The sequence below is a fragment of the Emydura macquarii genome, unplaced genomic scaffold (assembly GCF_026122565.2).
Source record: "Emydura macquarii macquarii isolate MOO-44397 ecotype Brisbane River unplaced genomic scaffold, CSIRO-AGI_Emac_v2 contig_1876, whole genome shotgun sequence".
NCBI classification, from domain to species: Eukaryota; Metazoa; Chordata; order Testudines; family Chelidae; genus Emydura; species Emydura macquarii.
Genome location: NW_027132013.1, coordinates 23,595,447 through 23,612,075, shown reverse-complemented (window position 1 = coordinate 23,612,075; position 16,629 = coordinate 23,595,447).

Genomic DNA, 16,629 nt, shown 5'->3' with positions numbered 1-16,629 from the left:
ACAAAAAGACCTTTTTTACTCAGAAATAAATCACATGAACTTGTCTACAAAATAATTACAGCTAGTTCATGGTAACAGTCAAGCACTGTTGGTGTTTTGTAGCTCATGGAGCTATTTGTTGTAGACACTATGAAAGATGCCTGCCGGCCTGATGCCTGCTGGAGGATTCCAGATGCATGCTGCTTTGTATTTTTTTATTAATTGAAAATCAAAATAATGTAGACTTAAAGTGGACACACTGAAATATCTGTGTATGGAAAGCACAAAATTCCCCAGTGACCCATCCGTGCCTAGGGTAGCCACCTGAAAATGCCAAGGTCAGGGCAGGCTGCAAATGGAAAGTAGATTCTGCTAGCACTGGTTGGTGACACTGAAGTCAGACTTCCCAACCAGCGACGAACAATGCTCCTGATTCCCCACACTGGTTATCAAGAAGCTAAAACAAAATATACACAACTCCCTTGACTGCATTTCAGTCTCTGGCTCCCAATAAGCTACGAGGCCCAGTAAAGTGATCAGTTATTTAAATCTCTGTGCTCTTTACCTGATCCCAAAGGCCAGTCCCAGTACCAGATCAATATCAGTTTGGATCTTCCCCAAAACACCACGCTGCCAGCCAATCCTTTAGTAACTAAAACTAAAGGTTTCTTATAAAAGGAAAGAAACTATGAGAGAAATGTGAAATGATTAATGCAGTCAGATACATATACATGATTTAAATGTCCATATATATCGGGTTTCCAGTGGGACTGTGGAGTTTGCAGGCTTGTATAGTCCCTGAAGTCACTGACGACTGAAGACAAAATGGATTTGGTGCAGCTACCTTTTATGTCCCTTGGCCTTTGCCATGCTGCTTCTTGTGGAAATTTACAGAAATAAGATGGAGTCCAGGGTCACATGAATAAGTCCTGGTGACTCATCAGATGTAGCCAGGCCTCTCCCTGGGCCCTTTGTACCTGTGAGTGTCCTTAATGGGCCATAAGCAGTCTAGTGCTGCAGCCATCCTGTTGGGGTGTCATGCAGAAACACAGCGCATGTTGAAATACAGATAGATCAAGCCTATCCGTAATTTCCAATACAACTAGGACACCTGCACATAAACAATATCATGATACTTAGCAAATTGTAACCTTTTTAACAGTACCTGACATACAATAATTCATATAAGATATGCTAATTTGACATATTGATGTTAAACAATATCATAAATGGTCCCCCTCATCCAGCCAGCGTCACATCCCCATCCTTTACCCCATCATACCAAGGATCTCTGTGACTTTCATGTACATTCAAGGCAAACAGATAGCAGAAGGAAACTCTCATACAGGTGGGACATTTGTTACATCGACTCAGTAGACGAGTGCCTATGGCATATAGCTCCATGAGCTACCAAACACCAATGGGAATCCTTTAGCAGGCAGACAGGCAGGCATCTTACATTTAAAGGTGCAGTGCACCAAACAGAATCATAACTGTCTATCCATTTGGAAATGGCCAGAGTACAGCCGTGCTCTCACCACACTCCCTACACTGGTGGGTGTTGGAAGAAGTAGGTGCAGATACAGAAAGGCTGGCAGTGTGCCAGCTTGGATTTCCCCTCCCCTGATCATGGGACTGCTCAACTAAAACACGTGTAGCAGCTTTGGAGACTCTTTGCACTGCCGTAGCTGCAGCCCATGGTTTGATCCAGAATGAAAACTTCAATAAACTCCCCTCTCCTAGAGAAGTGATGAGAGAGCTCATGCTAGATTACACAAGGACGAGGCACTTGGCAGGCTATAAAAAGTTGCTATAGACCCATATTCAGGCAGAGACAAGGGCTCAACATTGACTATGTTTCCCAGAAACACAGCCACAATAAAGGGCATTATACTTTGCAGATGGGGCTGCCTGTAGGGAACAGAGGGAAACACCTACCTGTAAAACTGTTCTTACACGTCTGCCTGGCTGTATAACTACCCCAATGTCATGTCCTCCTTGGATACCCTGGGACCACTGGTCTCAGTTTACAGAGACAAGTTTCTGCACTCTGAGCCATACTGTAGTGTCACTGAGGCAAATAAAAGAAGGGCCACGTTCAGGGAAAAGAACAATTCTAATGAGACGGTGTCTTTCCAGGAGGTTGTTATTTTTATTCTAAAAATACCCCAAAAACCCAATCACATCCCAACAACAAGCACCGTCACCACCAGCAAGAACATTTGGGCATTCATTGGAATGTTTCTACTCTGTGTGCCCTGCAGCATTCACTATGGCATCGTGGGGAAACGTGAGACCCTGTAGCAAGGTATTGAACATGTTCTCAAGGGTGTTTGAGTCCCAGAAGGTCAGCATGACCCTAACTTTAAGGGGTATGGCCCGGAGAAATGGACTAGTGCTGTTATCACAATGGAGTATCTCAGAAAGCTGAACTCTCAGCAAATGAAGATGCTGTACCAGATGGATTTCTCCCTGTTTAACTATCCTTTCAAATGTAAAAATGAAACGTTATAATGATATTGATACAATAGGAATGAAATTCTTTTTATATAGATGGTCTATTTCAACCATGAAGAAAATAGGTCACCAGTCCTGCACCATGCAACATGTGGATGGATTGCTGTACCTACACCCAACCTCACTGAAGTGAGTAGGGCTCAGTGCAGTCACTGCAGGCTGCCTGTGCATTATTGCAGGATTGGGGCCTAAATCATATTCCTATATGTCCTGAACTAATCAATCTATTTCAGTTTGAGACAAAATCTAATTCCATATATTTACTGTTATTCCAAAATTTATTTCCGCTTTTTGTGACATGAGTCCTGTGTGTTGTGCTAAATAGTACACTTCAGAGGCTTTTTATAAACAGATCATAAAATTTGAGGCTTATATTGTTCACGATATGTTTTTGTCGATCTACATACTCAGGCTATATTGGTGACCATAATCTTGCCCTCTGGTGTGTGACGTATAGTAATTTTTAGCATTTTCTTATATGGTCCTTTAAAAAAGCTTAAAGAACTGAAAAATATTAATAAACATTCCAGACTGAGGAAAGAGATAGGGCGAAGTTGGTCTTTTCCTGTGAGAGGAATAGGAGTAGGAAGGCCAGGAAACGTTGCTAAGGTGATCTAATGGATTTCTTACAAATCTTTCCATCAAGGAGGAGGGGCTGGAGGGTACTATCTCACAACCTCATGGATGCTGAGGCTCCACAGAGAATGGGAACTGCAGTGCTGCAGAAAACCATCCCCTTCACGTGTCTCTCATGGTCTTCCTTCTCGCTCTGGCAGCATAGCTCCTATAAGCAACCTCTGAGGTGGCCATGTATGACTCTTATATGAGTCATGTTGATTTCTGGAGTAGGGAATATGTCTTACCTATGTTTGGAAAGCACCATGCAGCTTTATGGTACTGCACAAATATTTTATAATTATGGAGGCATGTTAGTGGCACCATAGTCAAAGCTGTGTCAAGTATTTGCCTTTGATTGGACCATAAACTCTCTCAGCCTATTTGCTTAAAAATTAAAAATTGGAAGCAATATTTGAGGTGCCTTGAATTTCTCAGCGTATCAGGAGCACTAACAAATGTTCCTGGAACTTATAAACCTACCAAAATCCCATTGTTCAGAAATGCAGGACAGGGCGGTCTCATCTTTTTTCAGACCTCTACCACTAAACGACCACAGCCCCTAGAAAACCCAAACTGCCCCCTCTCTGCGTGCAAGTGACACATTTATATACTTAATGTTTTTAAAGCTACTTCCTTCATTCATCAGCATTGCAGGGAGCTGTGTCAGGAGTTAGCCAGCGCCACTCGGCAGGTCCACTAGCTCCTTCCAGTTGCTAATGACCTACAGGAATAAGTTCCCTCCCCTCTTCTCAACCCTTGTCCTTTTGGAGGGAGCAGGGTGTGTAGTGTTGCCCCTCAACTTTGTCTGAAGAGTGAAACTCTCCACTCTTTTCCTCAAACACTTTTCCTGGCTGGTTCGCCGGCTGGAAAGTGCCAGTCTGATGAGAAGCCACAGGGGGCTCATCAGTATTGATGTGAAGCATGACCCTAGAGACGCAGCAGGGAAATATAGGAGGGGAGGGCGCCATTACTGAGGAGCAGTAAGGGGGAGATACACCCGTCCCCCCTCAGATCTTCCATATTGCTATTTATTCCCCATGTCCACCATTCTCTCTTGTGTTGTCTTACCCACCCTTCCAATATCCTCATTCCCCACATGTTCTCCACACAGATCAGCATGCTGGGGGCCATCTTGCACCCATATCCATTGCCTTCCATAAGTTGTCCCCTCCAAACTGTCCCCCAAATGTCTCCTTTAGTTTGCAGAAGAAGCATCTTATTCCTGCAAGTTGTGTTGGGCTGACAAGCCTGTTTTGGTTCATCAGACTTTCTCTCCCTGCCAGAAAACCCTAGCAGGTTTAGGGGCATGTGGAATCAAAGAAATAAGCATTACATTTATTAATAGAATGCTTGGCCTGAAACTGGTCATGGAAGGCCTGGCCTGAAGTTGTAGCCTGAAACTGAAATAGAAGCCCCAGGCTAAACCATTAACAGAAGGCCTCAACTGAAATTAGGATAAAGATGTTAAAGTCCCACAAGAGGTCTCTGAACCACACCCGAGAGGCAAGTTCTCTGTTGAGCCTTAAGTCTTATTGAAGTCTGTGAACAGACTTCACCTGTTTGATAAGTACCAGTACTTGTCCCTTTGTCTTACCGGCCCCACAGAGACTCACACCATTGTATACTCAAGTGACTCATTGGGCGTCTCTGGGAGGGCGTCTGGTGTGCCCACTATGCATTGTGATTGTCTACCTTGTTAAGTATAAACTGTTAATCCAATCCCACTATGCGATCAACATGTAAATGAACCTAAGCAACCCCTATATAAGTCTTTTGTATCTGTTAGCCAGTTGAAGTACATTTGCCCAGCATCCAGACATGCTGCTTGACTTCCCTATAGCCACCTGGGTTTTCCCTATGGCTATAGTATTCCCCATAGCTATGGTTATGTGATTGTGTGTGTCACAATTAAAGCTGCACCCGATCCAACTCTAAAATGTAGCAGTGTGATTCTTTTCCACGACAGGCAGGAGAAGTTCTCTGCTGAGCAAGGCTGCTATGTCTGTTCCTCAGAGCTCTTCAAGGACAAGCCTCTTCTTCTCTCAGTAGAACACAGAACCTGAAATCTGACCTCATGTTTTCCCCATGAACACATAACCAATCAGATAAATAGCCAGTGCACCTATGTCAACAATGGATAGGAACCGAGGTTACATTTAAAGTTCTGCATTAGTGAGGATTTCAGGGGGGCACCATATGAAGGTGCCCTCTTGCGGCATGACACGGCCCTGTGGTGCACTGCCCTCAGCTCCCCCTTAGCTCTTGCAAATGTATTCCCAATCAAGAACACAGTAAATTAAAATTTCCCTTTTGTGGGGCCTTATTTATTAGGTCTCTTATGGCATGTCAACATTGTGACACTGTATGACATATGGGTGACCAGTTATAATAGTATCAATACCAATATTACACAATTGTAAGGAATCTTACAAGATATGCTGTGTAAGGTAGCAGTGGAAAAGTTATGATTTGCTAAATATGATAATCTTGTTTATATGTAGGTATCATCTTTCTATCGTGACTTATAAATATGTGTGATATATTTGTATTTCAAACTTGTGTTCTGGTGCTGGATGAGTCCCCCAGAGCAATTGACATCAGCACTATCCAGCCTGCTTGATGGCCAGTCAAAGGCATTCAGCTGTACAATGGACCCGTTGAGGGAAGCCAGGGGCTAGCTATGCCTATGAGTCAGCAGAAAATGTAGGGATATGCTGGTGGACAGAGGACTCCAAGTGCTCTTCCATGCCTGTGTGCTGTGAGCTTGTGTTTGGGACAAAGGATGTACAAGCCACATGGCAAAAGATATAAAAAGGCAGCTGTGTCTCCTCCATTTGGTCTTCAATCCTGCTTCTGACCTCTGGAGTAACTTCTCTTCCCACTGAAGTTTTGAACAAAGGACTGACAGACCCGTCCAAGCTTTGGATGTGCTCTAGAGGGACTTTACAAGCCAGCTAACTCACCAGTGCTGCTAAAAGCTTGACATGTGGACTCTGAAGTAGTATGTATCTGATTTCTTTGACCATTTAACAATTCTCTTCTTGTTTGTTTCTTTTGTTTGTTTAATTCAGGAGACCCCTGGCTTAGAGGGAAAGTGAATATAAAAACAAAACAAAAAAAAACCCTGTGGAAAACAGGGGACCCTGATAGCAATGAATAAATTACAAAGGACTAGTTCATGGTAACAGTCAAGCACTGTTTGGTGTTCTGTAGCTCATGGAGCTATTTATTGTAGGCACTATGAAAGATGCCCGCCTGCCTGCCTGATGCCTGCTAGAGGATTCCTGTTGGAGGCTCCTACATGGTTGCAGATGCATGCTGCTTTGTATTTTTTTATTAATTGAAATTCAAAATAATGTAGACTTAAAGTGGACACTCTGAAATATCTGTGTTATGGAAAGCACAAAATTCCCCAGTGATCCATCTGTGCCTAGGGTAGCCACCTGAAAATGCCAAGGTCAGAAGAGGCTGCAAATGGAGAACAGATTCTCCCACCACTGGTGGGTGACACTGTAGTCAGACTTCCCAACCAGCCACAAACAGTGCTTCTGATTCCCCACACTGGTTATCAAGAAGCAAAAACAAAATATACACAACCCCTTTGACTGCATTTCAATCTCTGACTCCCAATAAGCTACGAGGCCCAGTAAAGTGATCAGTTATTTAAAACTCTGTGCTCTTTACCTGATCCCAAAGGCCAGCTCCACTACCAGATCAATATCAGTTTGGATCTTCCCCAAAACACCACGCTGCCAGCTAATCCTTTAGTAACTAAAACTAAAGGTTTCTTATAAAAGGAAAGAAACTATGAGAGAAATGTTAAATGATTAATGCAGTCAGATGCATATACATGATTTAAAAGTCCATATAGATCAGGTTTCCAGTAGAATTGTGGAGTTTTCAGGCTTGCGTAGTCCCTCTGGTGTACATCTGGTGTACTGGATGGGTCTCAGTCCTTTGTTTCACCGCTTCAGTTGCAGATGACTTGTTCCAGAGGTAGGTGAAGGCTGAAGACTGATGAATGAAGACAAAATGGATGTGGTGCAGCTGCCTTTTATGGCCTTTGGCCTTTGCCATGTTACTTCCTTTTGGAAATTTACAGAAATAAGTTGGAGTCCAGGGTCACATGAGTAAGTTGTGGAGACTCATCAGCTGTAGCCCTGGCTCCTCTCCTGGGCCCATTGTACCTGTGAGTTTCCGTAATGGGCCATTAAGCAGTCTAGTGCTGCAGTCGTCCTGTTTGGGGTGTCGCGCAGAAACACAGCACAAGTTGAAATACAGATACATCAAACCTATCCATAACTTCCAATACAACTAGGACACCTGCACATAAACAATATCATGATACTTAGCAAATTGTAACCTTTTTAACAGAACCTGACATCGCATATCTCATATGAATTATTGTAATTTGACATATTGATGTTAAACCATACATAAATGGTCTCCCTAATCCAGCTAGCATCACATCCCCATCCTTTACCCCCATCATATCAAGGATCTCTGTGACTTTCATGTATATTCAAGGCAAACAGATAGCAGAAGGAAACTCTCATACAGGTGGGACATTTGTTACATCGACTCAGTAGACGAGTGCCTATGACAAATAGCTCCATGAGCTACCAAACACCAATGGGAATCTGCAGGCAGGCAGGCATCTTACATGTAAAGGTGCAGTGCACCAAACAGAATCATAACTACCTATCCATTTGGAAATGGCCAGAGTACCACAGTGCTCTCATCACACCCTGTAGCCTGATTTTTAAGTGTTTTAGTAATTTGAATGGGGTTATAGGCTCACCAATTGATCTGATCAGAAGATAACGAGGTTCTTGTCCCAGAATCAGGCTCCAGAAGAGTTTTATAGGGACCCTGGGGTGCACGACAGGAAGGTTCACAGTGATAGCCAAATCTGTATAATTTTATAAGCTTTTATTAAGATGACATAAAATGACTGATTGAAAGAAAATGAATAATCAAATGCATAATGGATAGGATTACAGTCTTATTTTAGAGACTCATGTGATATATATATATCTACGGTATGCTTTGGATTAATTTACCCACACCATTCCCTGATGACCTGGTTGAGAGAGATGTCCGGTTCCTCAACTCTTGAGTAGAGGGGTGGAGAGCTAGGCAATTCTCGAGGGCTAAGAACTATAAGACTAAGACTAACACAACAAATAATACTAAGTATAAAAGAAGAACAAAATCTTAACACTAGCTAAAAGAAGCTTCAAGCAGGAGTAACTGACGATCGCCCCAATTAACACGATTTGCCCCTTCTTATACCCTGAGCAGTAGGGGTGCTCCTTCTAAGTCCAAATTTGGACTCTTCACCCCCAAATTATCAGGGTACACTTATTCTATAGGCTGGCAGGTTCGTGCGTATTAATGGTATATCCACATCCTTTCCAGATGGTTCGTTTATCTCACCTTTGTCATTTCTGGCCCTTTTGTGTGTTCTGTGGTGTATTTGTGAAGTGAACCCGGGGCACAACCTGAGCCAGACCCCGCTGTTTTAATGCCTCCTGACTTATCTAGGGTAAAGGTTATAACCATATATGTCTTATCCTTTAACTCATCATTACTTATCTGGGCCAAAGGTCCTGAACATATGTATGCTAACTGCCTTAGCTTTCATACAGGACATGGCCTGTAAGGTATCTTGCATTACAGCCATAATACTTTAATATGAATCTATGACTATTATAATAAATCAAGAATACTTTAATCTATAAGGAAAGAAATATATATATGCAAGCAAGCAGGCTAGTCCTATAGGCTACAACCCCTTACATTGGTGGGTGTTGGAAGGAGTTGGTGCAGATGCAGTAAGGCTGGAAGTGTGCCAGCTTGGATTTCCCCTCTCCTGGTCATGGGACTGCTCAACTAAAACACATGTAGCAGCTTTGGAGACTCTTTGCACTGCCGTAGCTGCAGCCCATGGTCTGATCCAGAACGAAAACTTCAATAAATTCCCCTCTCCTAGAGAAATGATGAGAGAGCTCATGCTAGATTATACAAGGACGAGGCACTTGGCAGGCTATAAAAAGTTGCTATAGACCCATATTCAGGCATAGACAAGGGCTCAACATTGACTGTGTTTCCCAGAAACACAGCCACAATAAAGGGCATTATACTTTGCCGATGGGGCTGCCTGTAGGGAACAGAGGGAAACACCTACCTTTAAAATTGTTCTTACACGTCTGCCTGGCTGTATAACTACCCCAATGTCATGTTCTCCTTGGATACCCTGGGACCACTGGTCTCAGTTCACAGAGACAAGTTTCTCCACTCTGAGCCATACTGTAGTGTCACTAAGGTAAATAAAAGAAGGGCCACGTTCAGGGAAAATAACAATTCTAATGAGATGGTGTCTTTCCAGGACGTTGTTATTTTTATTCTAAAAATACCCCCAAAACCCAGTCACATCCCAACAACAAGCACCATCACCACCAGCAAGAACATTTGGGCATTCATTGGAATGTTTCTATTCTGTGTGCCCTGCAGCATTCACTATGGCATCATGGGGAAACGTGAGACCCTGTAGCAAGGTATTGAACATGTTCTCAAGGGTGTTTGAGCCCTAGAAGGTCAGCATGACCCTAACCTTAAGGGGTATGGCCTGGAGAAATGGACCAGTGCTGTTATCACAATGGAGTATCTCAGAAAGCTGAGCTCACAGCAAATTCAGCAAATGAAGTCGCTGTACCAGATGGATTTCTCCCCGTTTAACTATCCTTTCAAATGTAAAAATGAAACGTTATAATGATACTGATACAATAGGAATAAAATTCTTTTTATATAGATGGTCTATTTCAACCATGAAGAAAATAGGTCACCAGTCCTGCACCATGCAACATGTGGATGGACTGCTGTACCTACACCCAACCTCACTGAAGTGAATAGGGCTCAATGCAGTCACTGCAGGCTGCCTGTGCATTATTGCAGGGGCTTAAATCATATTCCTATTAACCACCGTGGCTGGTTCGCTGGCTGGAAAGTTCCAGTCTGATGAGAAGCCACAGGGGGCTCATCAGTATTGATGTGAAGCATGACCCTAGAGACGCAGCAGGGAAATATAGGAGGGGAGGGGGCCATTACTGAGGGGCAGTAAGGGGGAGATACACCCGTCCCCCCTCAGATCTTCCGTATTGCTATTTATTCCCCATGTCCACCGTTCTCTCTTGTGTTGTCTTACCCACCCTTCCAATATCCCCATTCCCCACATGTTCTCCACACAGATCAGCATGCTGGGAGCCATCTTGCACCTATATCCATGGCCTTCCATAAGTTGTCCCCTCCAAACTGTCCCCCAAATGTCTCCTTTAGTTTGCAGAAGAAGCGTCTTATTCCTGCAAGTTGTGCTGGGCTGACAAGCCTGTTTTGGTTCATCAGACTTTCTCTCCCTGCCAGAAAACCCTAGCAGGTTTAGGGGCAGGAGAAGTTCTCTGCTGAGCAAGGCTGCTATCTCTGCTCTCAGAGATCCTCAAGGACAAGCCTCTTCTTCTCTTAGTAGAACACTTCTTCTCTTAGTAGAACACAGAACCTGTAATCTGACCCAACACCCTCATTCTCTCTCCCCTAAAACACCTCTTGCCCCAGTGTCTTTCCCCCTTCCAAACACTTCCATTGTCTATCCCTGTCCCCCAAAGTCCCCTCATAGCTGCCCTCCAGTGCCTGTGTTTCTCCCTGCTTGTGTCTGTCCTCCCTTCTTCTCCCTCTGCCCTTTGTCTGCTCCCCAAGAGGGCTGAGGGGAGGAGAATAGACAACACTGTTCTAACCAGAGCGCCTCCTTCATGCCCCAGCCAGGCCCCTCCTGCTCTGCAGGCCCTCCAGGCCAGCACAAGAAGGGCTGAGCCAGCTGGACCCACAGCTGAAGGCTCCTACCTGCCAAGTGTGAGAAGTAGTGACTCCTGCTGACGGGAAGGCAACATTTACAGCTTCCTCCTGTTGGGGCTAGCTGCTATAGCTGCTCAGCAGCCAGCAGTGGAAGAAGAGTGAGGGGGATGGAGAGCGCTGAGCGCCACTGCCCTCAGCAGATTTAGCCTCTGCCCCCTCTGTTACTTCCCCTCCCTTTCCTTCCCACCTTGCCAAAAGTGTCTATGGGGGACAGCAGTGTTGCCCCCTAGCAGCTGAACATTGAGCTATGCTATGAAGAGGACTATTACGCAGATAGGTAGCTTTTAATCCTGCTTTGCTAGTTAAACTCTTCAGAATGTTAACCTGAGTTCTATGAGTGGCTGAATGAAAAGATAATTCCATGAGGTTATTGCACAGTGATTGTTTATCTTCCTTTCTTCTGCACATTCTCTCTTTCAGCTCCTACAGAAGATTGGCTGATGGATCAATTCTATCGAAAAGCCACTTTGAGTGCCGTCTGCCTGAAGTACAATCTCTCTGATTTGGAAATAGTTTGCAATCTCAAATTGCCAGATGACTTTTTGTGGAACATAATCGCATGTTCACATACTGTGAGGTGCCCAAGGTGGGGTGCACTAACTGAAGAGGGCAGTTTTTCTTTTTACAATGAATCAGAACAGGGAAGCTTCTGAAATAGAAAAAAACCATGGTCCATAATTCTCCAGTGATGCATATACTGAGTTCTTACTCTCTCATCCAGGAGGTGGAGCTGCTGAATAATTACATTAAAGTGGTGTTCGTCAGCGATCCCCTGCAACGGCTGATCTCAGCTTATAGAGACAAACTTCTGCACACTCTGAACCATACTATGTATGGGTAGCAGATGGGGTTAAAGCCATGTTCAGGAAAAATAAAAATGGGACTGAAAAGGTGACTTCCAGGAGTTTGTTAATTTTATAATGTTAAGAAAACAAGAACATTTGGCTATTCATTGGAAACCAGTGTTTCTGCTATGTGATCTTTGTAACATTCATTATGGCATAGGGAATTATGACATCTTGGAGCAGTATGCTGAACATGGTCTCAGGAGCATTAGAGCCCCAGAGAGTTTGCATTACCTAATTTTACATCTCCTCGCCCAGGGAAACAGACCAATGATGATATTACTATGCAGTACCTCAGGAAAGCTCAACTCAGAGCAAATTCAGAAGATAAAAGAGCTGTACCAGACAGATTTCTTTAATTATCCTTTTAAAATTGAAAATGAAACTTTATATGAGGAGTGATATTCAAATAATATCACTGGAACTAGTCTATAAAGGATATTTGAAAGTGGTTGGTTGCAACAGTATATGTTATGACTATAGTGCAAGTCAGAGGGCAATGTGCAGGATTTGCTTTAGGCACAAACAGATGAACAGAGGTGGTGTAACAGCATCCTCACACTTGTTCCTTCTCCCTGACTGATTCTTTTGTAAAAATTTTAAATGGGAATCATAGTACTGTCCTATAGAATTGGGGGGGGGGGGGGGGGGGGGGGGGGGGGGGGGGGGGGCAAATGGGAGTGGAGGGCGTGGTAGGCATTCTCAATGGAATACTCTGATTATTCCTTTTTTTTGGATTAGATTTCTTGACACAAAGCTCTTTAGCTGGGTTTCCTGATTTGGATAATTGTGGTCCCTGCTGCAGATTTATATTTTCTGATGTACTGGAAGGGTGAGAGCTATGACACTAACCTCAGGAAGTGATAGAATCTGGGATCCTATATTTGTATTTGCTCTGCAGTGCTAACAGGAGACCCACATATTCATTCTTATGACCATAACTACAACTCAACTTCTGCATTCAAATTTTGCATCTATGATGAACTGCAGGTGCAAAACCAGAAGCACAATTAATTGTTGGTGCAAATGATAGTTTTCTTTGCTTATCTGCTTGTCTGAGCCTACAGAATTTGTATCCACGTCTGAGCCGAGAGCCACAAAAATGGTCCACGGATATGCAGCTATCCACAGATATAAAGTGGATATCTGCAGATTCGCAGAGCTCGAAACATTAGCTCTCTTTTAGTCCTCCTAAATTTCCACAGTGTTCCACGACTGATTGCAAATGCACATTAATGATCCAGCGAGCTCCTCAGCCAGCTCTTTTACAATTCTTGGATGCAAATTATCTGTACCTGTCCATCAAATAATGTCTAAATGTAGTAGCTGCTGTTTCACATCTTCCTTATTTATTATAGAAACGGTAAGTATGTCATCATTAATCATCATCATCCAATATGAATACTCATCTGGCTTTTCCTTAAATACAGAAGAAAAATATATATGGAACACTTCTGCTTTTCCTTACTTATTATTGACAGTTTTAGCATTTCCATCTAGTAATGGATCAATACCTTTGTTAGGATTCCTTTGGTTCCTTATATACTTAAAAACTTCCTTTTATTGTCCTAAACTCTGTTGGACATAGAGTTCTTCTTGTGTCCTTTTAACTTCCCTCGTCAATGTTCTGCAATTCCTAGCTTTTAATTTATATTCGTTGCTATCACTTTCCCTTTTATCCATGTGTTTTTTAATTTTGTATAGCTGCTTTACTTCCCCTCTAAGCCAGGCTGTTTTTATAACCAATGTAGCCTTCTTTCTTGATTGTGGGATTGTGGTTCTTTGGGTATCTAGTAAAAATATTCTTAAACAATTCCAAATTATCATTCATGTTTTTGTTTACATTCTTCCTCCTAGCTGATTTGGCTCATAATTATTATCAGCTTTGTGAAATTGGCCCTTTTCAAGCACCAATTATATATATTGTAGTAGGGACTTGATTCTATCTACACATAACAAATGTAATCAAGCCATGATCACTTGCATTTAAACAACCAGTAATTTTTAGTTTTGAGACCAATTCCTCGTTATCTGTCAAGAAAGGTATAATTAGGATTCCTTCATGTTGGATGCAACCCTTTTTGAATTAGGAAATCATCATCTATCATTTTTAAAAATTCCTAAGACATTTTAGCACTAGCATCATGAAACCTTCAGCATGTCACTCAGATTTAAACCATGAGGCACAACTTCTCCCTCTGGGACTGTGTGGTTCCCTTAATCAGGGCTGTGTCTGGTACAATCTAGTTCTTAAAAAGCCAAATCTCCCCCATCTTTGGGAAAGTTTGGGCATGGACTCCACAATTCAAGTCCTTCATTAATGGGAACACACTGGTAGCCAGTGAGGACAGCAAAATATGAGAACAGTGCTGCAGGACTGATTTGAAGAGTGCAGACTAGAAGCTTGGTCTCAGGAACAGCCCCCAGCTTGGAGAAATTCCATATATTTCTGGCTTGCCAAGCCAGAGAGATAATACTTAGGTTTGTGCATTTTCTCTAAGATATCAGACAAGACTAGAATGCAATAGCCAAAGAAGAAGCCAAAGAGGATAATAAATATCCTCCTGCCAAATTTAAAGCCCCTGCTTCAAGGAATAACGGTTTAAAATAAGGAATAAAATAAATAAATAAAATAAAATAAAACAAGGAATAAAATTTCTTGAAGAAGTCACCAGAATTTGTGACCATTGCTTCATTCTCAGAGACAGCTACCACATTTTGGTTGAATTTTTGAAAAAAAATTGGCCTGAATTAGACACCTGGTATGGAAAATTTCAGTGCAAACAGTTACATTTTGGCAGTTATAAGAAACTGAAAACAGGTTCTTGCAATGGAAAGTGTCAGGCAGTTATAACAATAAGCGGTACTATCTGTTCAGATTATAGTACTTTACAATAATAATTGGTCAATGTTCTAGAGAACCAAATACATAAGAACAGAAGAACGGCCATAGTGGGTCAGACCAATGGTCTGTCTAGCCCAGTTTCCTGTCTTCCGGCAGAGGCCACTGATAGGTGCTCCAGAGATTATGAACAGAGCAGGTAATCACCAAGCGATCCATCCTCTGTCATCCATTCCCAGCTTCTGGCAAACGGGGGCTAGGGACAGAGCATGGTTTTGCATCGCTGCCCATCCTGACTAATAGCCACTGATCTCCATGAATTAATCTAGTTCTTTTTTGAACAGCACTAATTTACCTGTGTCTGGCAAAAAAGTGTTTATCAGTTTTGCAACTTTGAAAGAAAGTTTCAAATGGAGTTTTAGTGGCATTATTTTAAAAAAAGCAAAACAAAACCAATTCATCTTAAACTTACAAAACAGGGTTTTACAAACCAGAAATACTAGTTTAAATTCTTAAAACCTTACAGATTTACACAATATATTTGCATACACAAATTCTTTTTTTCCCTTGCACCGATCTAATTATTTTTACACAGCTGTACACACATTATATTCCCTTTTCTATATTTGGAGGCAGTTAAGTTCTAAAGAAACCCTTTTTTCCTTTAGGGATTTTAACTAAATCATCCATATTCAGATTATTTCAGTCAGGAGTCACAGACCATTCCTCTGGGAAAAAGGACCCATTTTTCCTTCAGAATGACTGCAAAGAAACCAAGAGTTCTTTTCCTATAACACTTTCCAAAACTTTCAACTGCAATTCTCTTAACTCCTCTTTTCCTTTAAATCACTTACTTTTGTTTTCCATTTACTGTATCTTAGCTTTATTATGTTATTCTTTGCTGCCATAACTTTTAATATTTCACTGGCAACATGGTTTTGTAATCTTAAACTCTCCATTCTCTTATTCGGAGGGCTGTGTTTATCAGCCACTTTTTTTACTGAGCTGATTTTAATGTATTTTATTCATTTCTTAAGGTGGCATATTGTTCTTGTAAAACCTGAGCCACCAAGTCCCAACTTTGCAATTCAGCTGCCTTAGTCTTTGCTTTGTCAAAAAAAAGTTTTACATTCAAAGAGTATCCAAAGTTCCTTCCATCAAAATCTCAGAAAAACAAAAGGGGGGGGGGGGGGGGCACGGGACACACGACGGACGAGAGAGAGAGAGAGAGAGAGAGAGAGCGAGAGAGAGAGAGAGAGAGAAACAGTAGCAGAGGAAGAAGGAAAACCTAAGCCAAGAAAAGGATAGATAGTAACAACAAATCTGGTAGTGGGACTTCAGAGCATCTGAACCCACAGCCCAGTCCCTATCCCAGCTTAAATGACAGTGGCTCTGGTGTCCGGGGGCTGTGCCCGAACCTTTGCCAAACCTGCTTAAAGGGTGTAAGTTCTTGTACAAAAGGCAGCGCTTCCTGCTTTTCCTTGGGGATATATCTGGACTGTTTTCTTAAACATTTTGCCAATAAAACACGAACAACAACTAACAATGACACTAGAACTTATATATATATAAGCAAGATCTGAGTGTCTGTGTGTCACTCTCCCTGCTCAGCAGCTGAAAGGGGGCACGTTATTTGCATGGGCTTTGTATTTATATGAGTACAATTAAGTACTCAGCATACTGCATTAGCACACAGCGCTGAGCATGATGGGAAATGGTTAATGTGTCTGGGAGTGTGTTGCAAGTCATTTTTGTGTTAACTGCAGGGGTAATGAAATGTCCTTCGATTGTATGAACAAACGGCATCAGATCTGTGTTTAGCTTGTTGTGATGAAATATTCACTCTCACCTAACCGGAGCCCAACAAGGTTGGCGGACGGATGTTTCAGCATTGTAAAGGGAGAAGGGAGGGGGTGAGAA